General features: G+C 40.3%; 1 pseudogene; it reads right to left on the reverse strand.

Annotated features, from left to right (window-relative positions):
• Positions 1-1173: 1173 nt before the first annotated feature.
• Positions 1174-2930, reverse strand: LOC118535448 (RNA-binding protein EWS-like; annotated as a pseudogene).
• Positions 2931-9247: the final 6317 nt, after the last annotated feature.

Raw genomic sequence — 9247 nt, forward strand, 5'->3', positions numbered from 1 at the left:
ATCCCTTACTATCATTGTATTAGTATCGATTAGTTCCTTTATGTTTGTTATTAGCTGTTTTTATGTATTTAGGTCCTCCTATGCTGGGTGCAAAAATATTTACAATTCTTATATTTCTTGTTGGATTGTCCTCTTTATAATTATATAGTATTTTTCTTTGTCTTCTTTTACAGTCTTTGTTTTAAATTTTATTTTGTCTGATATAAGTATTGTTACTTGGCTTTCTTTTGACATCTATTTGCATGATAGATATTTCGCCATCCCCTCACTTTCAATTTGCAGGTGTCTTTAGGTCTAAAATGAATCTCTTATAGGCATCATAGAGATGTGTCCTGTTTTTTTCACCCATTCTATCATCGTATATCCTTTGATTGGGGCTTTTTGTTCATTTGCACTTAAAATAATTATTGCTAGATATGTATTTATTGTCATTTTATTATTTGTATTGTGGTTGTTTTTGAAGATTTTCTCTGATCCTTTCTTGTCTTTGTTTCTTGATTTTCTGTTTTTTTTTTCTTTAGTGATATATTTGGATTTCTTTCTCTTTATTTTTTGCATATTTATTAGTGGTTTTGATTTCTGGGTACCATTAGATTTGTATACAGCATCTTCTGCACATAGCAGTCTACATTAAGCTCATGTTATTTAAGTTTGAACACATTCTTTACTCCTCTCCTCCCCATGTTTTAGGTATACGGTGTCATATTTTTTATGAACATTTGGAATTTTATGTAAAAAAATATCACAACCATTAACATTGTTACAGTTTGAGGCCCTCTTCGTTCTCCACACTGATACTAGCATGCTCATAAGGGGTTCCCATTGTTTAGTCTTAGTTAAACTACCATGTTTAAAGGAAGGATAAAAACTTGGCACATTACCTTTTAACTTGTTTTAATGTTTCATCACAGATGATGAAAGATACTAAAGTACAGACAAGGAATAATCATAATGTTGTGGTCAAAATTATAAATATGGAATTATAAATCTAAAACATTCTCTATTTAAAAGATAAATCTGACAGTCAGTGCAGTTCTGCAGGGTCTCTGCATCCAGTAGGGCTGGTCTCTGCCTTCCTGGCATTTTTCTAGATGCTCCATGCCGGCCTCTTCTTCCTCTTATCTGTTCCATCAAAGTTCCAAGGCCACCTCGTATTCCTGCACCAAAGACATCTCAGTCCATGCCCCGGCCACTATGGAAGCCACCTTGGTCTCCACAATGGCCACCTCTGAACATTCCATGGGGACTACAATGGTCCATGAGGCCATCTCTTCCTCCCATCATGCCACCAGGCCTGCCTCTGCCTGGTCACCACACAAGCGGTGGAAAGGGTGATGGAAGAAAGCCTTCAGGCTTTGGGAACTTATACTTCTTGCATCCTGTTCTCCAGGTGAAGTTCTGGTTTCCACACTCCGGATTGGGACACTGCCAGTCCCAGCTCAGTGCTAGATGTTTCCTCCCCCAGATGGGTTCCCTTGGGAACCCTGGAGCCCTCTTAGGGGGAAGCCACCTCTGTCTCCTCTACAGCCTCCCATGTGACCCATGGGGCCCCCTGGACCTCCACAGCATGGCAACAGCATCCCTTTGCCCTCAGGTGAAGCATACCAAACTGCATACTGTTCATTGGAGGTTTCCTGTGAGCAAGAGAAACCGTAAGTTCACTCCCTTGAAAATACTTCCCATCAAACCATTCCATGGCAGCCTTGGCAGTTGGTGGGTCTTTGTAAGACACTGTAGCATTGCCTTAGGGTTTTCCTTGTCCAAGTAGATATGAATTATGGGTTTTCTGGTTCTTTTGAAGAAGTATGCCAGATCATCTAAAGTCACATTATCATTTAAGCCTTGCACATAAATTGCACTGTTGTGAGAGTCTTCATCTGGATCTATAGGTGGGCCTATAGATCAAGATCTTGTCCTTCCTCCATGGGTCCACTAGGCTTATTGAAACCACCCTGCTTTCCAGAGCTGCTCATTCAACCATGTCCTGCTACCTCCCCACCTCTGCTCAGCCTCCATAATCAAATTTCCCTCTTTTCCTGCCCTGGTTATCAGGACCACTCATGCTCTAGTTCTCTCCTGGTCTGGAAAATTCTCCAGACTCCTGCCCATAAACACCCATGCTACTGGGGTGGTACTGTTGGAATGAACTCTGCTGGTGCTCTGTTGGCTATATTGATTTGGAGCCTGGCTGTAGGATCCAGTTTGACAGGAGGTTAATAGTGGGTGACTGTTGCCCATAGCTGTTTTGTTGACCATAGCTACTCTGCTGTCTGGAGCTGCTTGGCTGCCCATAGGTGTTCTGCTGAGAGTAACTACTCTGATCATAACTAGTCCACTGTCCAGAGGAATAGAAGGTAGGAGGATAAGATGGTGGTGCCGTGACTGGCTGCATGGGGTAAGTCCCAGGTACCTGGACATAACTGTAGTTACTCTGTCCATATCCTAGGCTGGGCTGTTTATAACCCCTTGTGATAGATTAAGGTTGATTAGTTTCAACAGATTTGTTACCATCCTATGGTCTTACAGGTGTGGCGGCTGCTGGCTGCTGCCCATAAGCTTGGTAAGCAGGCTGAGTGCCATATGCAGACTGAGCTGCATAGGAGGCCTGGGTGGTAGCAAACATAACGTGGTGGTATCATAAGCACCAGTGCCATACCCCTAGACAGGCTGACTATACACCTGGGGGGCAGTTGGAGAAGTATAACCAGTGGGAGCCTGTCCATAAGAAGTTGCATAGGCGGTCTGGCAGAGGTTGCAGTGCTCTGACCTGGGTATAGCAAACATCATTGGGCTGTCCACAGGTGCCATTAACTTTGCTGCCCATATGGCTGGGTGGTCTGTGCATATCCTTGAGTGGACTGGACAGTGTAAGCACTGTAGCCCTGTTGGGTTGCAACTTGGCTGTAGGGACTGTAGTCCATAGATGACATTTTCTCTCCTTATTTTATCAACGTCCTTCTCCCTCTTGCTTTTCCATGGTGTCATATTTTATGTCTTTTTTTACCTTATTTTTTTATTATGTTAAATTAGCCAACATATAGTACAAGATTAGTTTTTGGTGCAGTGTTCAATGATTCATTAGTTGTGTGTAACACCCAGGGCTCATCACAACACATGCCCTCCTTAATATCCATCATCTGGTTACACAATCCCCCCACCCCCTCCCTTCTGTAACCCTCAGTTTGGTTCCTGGAGTCCAGAGTCTCTCATGGTTTGTCTCCCTCTTTGATTTCTCCCCATTCAGTTTTCTCTCACTTCCCCTGTGGTCCTCTACCCTATTCCTTATGTTCCACATATGAGTGAAACACAATGATAATTGTCTTTCTCTGCCTGACTTATTTCACTTAGCATAATACACTCTAGTTCCATCCATGTTGATGCAAATGGTAGGTATTCATCCTTTCTGATGGCTGAGTAATATTCTATTGTATTAATGAACCACATCTTCTTTATCCATTCACCTGTTGAAGGACATCACGGCTCCTTCCACAGTTTGGTTACTGTGGACATTGCTGCTATGAACACTGGAGTGCAGGTGCCCCTTCTTTTCACTATATCTGTATCTTTGGGGTAAATACCCAGTAGTGCATTTGCTGGGTCATAGGGTAGCTCTATTTTTAACATTTTGAGGAGCCTCCATACTGTTTTCGAGAGTGACTGTACCAACTTGCATTCCCACCAACAGTGTAAGAGGGTTTCCCTTTCTCCACATCCTCACAAAAACTTGTTTCTTGTCTTGTTAATTTTTGCCATTCTAACTGGTGTAAGGTGGCATCTCATTGTGGTTTTGATTTGTATTTCCCTGATGACAAGTGACACTGAACATTTTTTTCCTGTGTCTGTTGGCCATTTCTGTGACCTTCTTTGGAGAAATGTCTGTTCATGTCTTCTGCCCATTTATTGACTGGATTATTGGTTTTTTGGGTGTTCAGTTTGATAAGTTCATTATAGACCTTGGATACTAGCCCTTTATCTGATATGTCATTTGCAAATATCCTCCCATTTCATAGGTTGCCTTTTAGTTTTGTTGACTGTTTCCTTTGCTGTGCAGAAGCTTTTTATCTTGATGAAATCCCAGTAGTTCATTTTTCATTTGTTTCCCTTGCTTTTAGAGACGTGTCTAGCACGAAGTTGCTGTGGCCAAGGTTGAAGAGATTTCTGCCTGTGTTCTCCTCTAAGATTTTGATGGATTCCTGTCTCACATTGAGGTCGTTCGTCCATTTTGAGTTTATCTTTGTGTATGGTGTAAGAGAACAGTCCAGTTTCATTCTTCTGCATGTGGCTGTCTAATTTTCCCAGCACCATTTATTGAAGAGACTGTCTTTTTTCCATTGCATATTTTTTCCTGATTTGTTGAAGATTATTTGACCATACAGTTGAGGGTCCATTTCTGGGGTCTTTATTCTGTTCCATTGATCTGTCTGTTTTTGTGTCAATACTGTGCATTTTGATGACCACAGCTTTGTAATATAGCTTGAAGTCAGGCAACGTGATGCCCCCAGGTTTGGTTTTATTTTTCAACATTCCCCTGGTGACTCAGGGTCTTTTCTGGTTCCATACAAACTTTAGGATTGTTTGTTCCAGCTCTCTGAAAAATGTCGATGATATTTTGATAGGGACTGCATTGAAAGTGTAGATTGCTCTGGGCAGCATAGACATTTTCACAATGTTTATTCTTCCAATCCATGAGCATGGAATGTTTTTCCATCTTTTTGTGTCTTCCTCAATTGCTTTCATAAGTGTTTTGTAGTTTCTAGAGTATAGATCTTTTACCCCTTTGGTTAGGTTTATTCCTAGGTATCTTATGGTTTTTGGTGCTATTGTAAATGCAATCAATTCTTTAATCGCCATTTCTTCAGTTACATTGTTACTGTATAGAAATGCAACTGATTTCTGTGTATTGATTTTGTATCCTGCCATGTTGCTGAATTGCTGTATGAGTTCTAATAATTTGGAGGTGGAGTCTTCGGGGTTTTCCACGTAAAGTATCATGTCATCTGGGAAGAGAGAGAATTTGACTTCTTCTTTGCCAATTTGAATGCTTTTTATTTCTTTTTGTTGTCTGATGGCTGAGGCTAGGATTCCAGTACTATGTTGAACAACAGTGGTGAGGGTGGGCATCTCTGTCATGTTCCTGACCTTAAGGGAAAAGTTCTCAGTTTTTCCCCATTGAGAATGACATTCACTGTGGGCTTTTCATAGAATGTCTTTTATGATATTGAGGTATGTTCCCTTTATCCCTACACTTTGAAGAGTTTTAATCAGGAAAGGATGCTGTATTTTGTCAAATGCTTTTTCTGCATCAATTGAGAGGTTCATATGATCCTTGTCTCTTCTTTTGTTAATGTGATCTATCACATTGATTGATTTGTGAATGTTGAACCACCTTGCATCCCATGCATAAATTCCACCTGGTCATGGTGACTAATCCTTTTAATGTACCGTTGTATCCTATTGGCTAGGATCTTGCTGAGTATTTTGTCATCCATTCATCAGGGATATTGGTTTGTAGTTCTCCTTTTTGATGGGGTCTTTGCCTGGTTTTGGGATCACGGTAATGTTGGCCTCATAGAATGAGTTTGGAAGTTTTCCTTCCATTTCTATTTTTTGAAACAGCTTCAGTAGAATAGGTATTATTCCTTCTTTAAATGTTTGGTAGAATTCCCCTGGGAAGCCATCTGGCCCTGCATTATTGTTTTGTTTTGTGTGGTTTTTGTTTTTGTTTTTGTTTTTGTTTTTTGAGGTATTTTTAATTACTGCTTCAATTTCCTTGCTGGTTATGGGTCTGTTCAGATTTTCTATTTCTTCCTGTTTCAGTTTTGGGAGTTTATAATTTTCAAGGAATGCATCCATTTCTTCCAGATTGTCTATTTTGTTGGCATATAGTCGCTGGTGGTATGTTCTGATAATTGTCTCTATTTCCTTGGTATTGGTGGTGCTTTCTCCCTTTTTATTCATGATTTTATTAATTTGGGCCCTTTCTCTTTTCTTTTGGATAAGTATGGCCAGAGGTTTATCGATCTTATTAATTCTTTCAAGAAAGCAGCTTCTAGTTTTGTTGATCTTCTTCCAGTTTCTATTTCATTGAGTTCTGTTCTAATATTTATTATTTCTCTTCTCCTGCTTGGTTTAGGCTTTATTTGCTGTTCTTTCTCCAGCTTCTTTAGTTGTCTGGTTAGCTTGTGCTTTTGGGATTTTTCTAATTTTTTTGAGAGAAGATTGGATAGCTATGTACTTCACTCTAAGGACCGCCTTTGCAGTATCCCATAGGTTTTTGAACCGATATATTTTAATTTTCATTGGTTTGCATGAATTGTTTAAGTTCTTCTTTAATTTCCTGGTTGACCCATTCATCTTTTAGCAGGATGCTCTTTAACTTCCAAGTTTTTGAGTTCCTCACAAATTTTTCTCATGGTTGAATTTCAGTTTCAAAGCATTGTAATCTGAAAATATACAGGGAATAATCTCAATCTTTTGGTATCAGTTGAGACCTGATTTGTGACCCAGTATGTGAAAGTACCGTGTGCATTCGAGAAGAATGAGTATTCTGTTGTTTTAGGATGGAATGTTCTGTATATGTCTGTGAAGCCCATCTGGTCCAATGTGTCCTTCAAAACTGTTGTTTCTTTGTTGATCTTCTGTTTAAATGATCTGTCCATTGCTGTGAGTGGAGTGTTGAAGTCTCCTACTATTAATGTATCATTATCCATATGTTTCTTTATTTTGTTTATTGGTTGGTTTACATAATTGGTTGCTCCCATGTTGAGGGAATAGATATTTATGATTGTTCAATTTTCTTGTTGGGTGGACCCTTTAATTATGATATGGTATCCCTCTACATCTCGTACTATGGTCTTTGGTTTAAAATCTAATCTATCTGATATGAGGATTGCTACCTCACCTTTCTTTTGGGGTCCGTTAGCATGGTGAATTGTTCTCCATCCCCTCACTTTCTATCTGGAGATGTCTTTAGGTTCTAAATGAGTCTCTTGTAGACAGCATATGGATGGGTCCTGCATTTTTATCCAATCGGAAATCTTGTGTCTTTTGATAGAAGCATTCAGCCCATTTACATTCAGAGTAAGTATTGAAAGATATGAATTCAGTGCCATTGTATTGCCTGTAAAGTCCCTCTTTCTATAGATTGCTTCTGTTAATTTCTGGTCTATATTACTCTTGGGGTCTCTCTTCGCTTACAGAATCTCCCTTAATATTTCTTGCAGGGATGGCTTGGTGGTCACATATTCTTTCAGTTTCTGCCTCTCCTGGAAGCTCTTTATCTCTCCATCCATTCTGAATGACAGCCTTGCTGGAAAAAGTATTCTTGGCTGCATATTCTTTTCATTTAGGACCCTGAATATGTCTTGCCAGCCCTTTCTGGCTTTCCAGGTCTCTATGGCTAGTTCTGATGTTATTCTGATGTTCCACCCTCCATGTGTAAGGAACCTCCTCTCCCTAGCTATTCCTAGGATAGTTTCCTTGGCTGTAAGAATTGCCAGCTTCAGTATTATATGTCAGGGTGTTGATCTATTTTTATTGATTTTTGGGAGGGGTCCTCTCTGCCTCTTGGACACGAATGCTTGTTTCCTTCCCCAGATTAGGGAAGTTCTCAGCTATGATTTGCTCAAATATAACTTTTAGTCTCCCCCGTCTCTCTCCACTCCCTTGGGGAGTCCAATAATTCTGACATTAGAGCATCTCATGGCATCATTAATCTCTCTAAGTCTATTTTCATGGGCTACTAGCTGCCTCTCTCTGTTTTCCTCAACTTCCTTCCTTTCCATCAACTTATTTTCTAGATCATTGATTCACTCTTCTGCCTCATTTACCCTAGCTGTTAGAGTATCCAGTTTAGACTGCATCTCATTCATAGCATTTTTAAAGTTGCCCTGATTAGAACTCATTTCTGCCCTTAGAGATTCTATATTGTCACTAATGCTTTTTTCAAGCCTGATTATTGACTTTATGATTGCTTTCCTGAATTCTATCTCTGACATCTTGCTTGTATCCATATCCATTAGTTCTGTGGCAGAGGACATTGTCTCAGGTTCTTTTCTTTGTTGAGAGTTCCTCCTCCTAGTCATTCTGTTGAGGGATGGTTGAGTGAATGAACAGAATCTAAAATATCAACCATGACCCAAGCAAAATGCACCCTAGAAAAAATCTGAAGTGGTCTGAAGCTATCACAGATATGCAAACAAAGTCAAGATGATCCAAAACAATAAATAGGAGGTGGGGTGGGGTGGACAATGCAGGGTGATCTGCCTGTTCCTGATTGATTTTTGGTCTCAGTGTTAGAAGACACTATATTCCAAAATTGCAAAATCAGAACTTATATATATATATAGATAGATAGATAGATAGATAGATAGATAAAATTGAATAGAGTGAAAAACGGACTAGTATGGGGTATAAATCTATAAAATGTAGATGTGAAAAAAATAAGAGTTCAAAAGCAACTTAAAAACATAAGTTGGTTAATAAGAATCTATTTGAAATGGGAACAGGGTAAAATTAAAAAAAAAAAAGAAAAGAAAAAAGAAAAGAAACAAAAAAGAAATGTAAAATTTTAGCCTGAATTATAAACGAGTCATGAGGGAACACCTGGAACTCCCTATATTATTTTCCTTTGGCACTGGAGTTTTACAGTCCTGTGAGAAATAAGCTTATCATTCACCTGTTCTTCCAGTCTGTCTTCTGGGGGAAGGGCCAGCTTCTCAGCTTCTCAGGGGTCTTTGCCTGGGTGTAGTTGCCTACCCTTTGTCAGGGGGATGGGCTTAATGTGAGCTGATCCTCTGTGTGGCTTTTGTTCCTTGGCAGCTTTCCGTTTTTCTATGGAGGGTCAACAAATATGGCTGTGGGGGAATCTCTGGCCCAGAGGCACAAGGTCATGCTCCCCTTTCTTCAATAAACCCTCCAGATCAAACCATCTTCAATTCTGTGTGTACCAAACTCCACAGACTCTCACTATTCGAGCCCACTGCAACTCTCCTGGGGGAGTTCTGGGGACCCGCAGGCATCTCTGTGCTTTGTGACTTTGCAATTGCTAGCAGCCATGGGCTCACGCATGCATCCTCTTCCGCCACCCCCAGGCCATGGATGGGTGTCACCCCAGTGTCCTTTCATGGGCCACACCACCCTAAGAGCTGTTGCCCTGTCATGGGCACAAGCCATTTTATATCTCCCCTGGGATGTTAAACAGCCCACACCTTCTAGTCCTTTTCAGGGTGGTCAGGCAGAGAGGGGT

The sequence above is a fragment of the Halichoerus grypus genome, chromosome X (genome assembly GCF_964656455.1).
Source record: "Halichoerus grypus chromosome X, mHalGry1.hap1.1, whole genome shotgun sequence".
NCBI lineage: Eukaryota > Metazoa > Chordata > Mammalia > Carnivora > Phocidae > Halichoerus > Halichoerus grypus.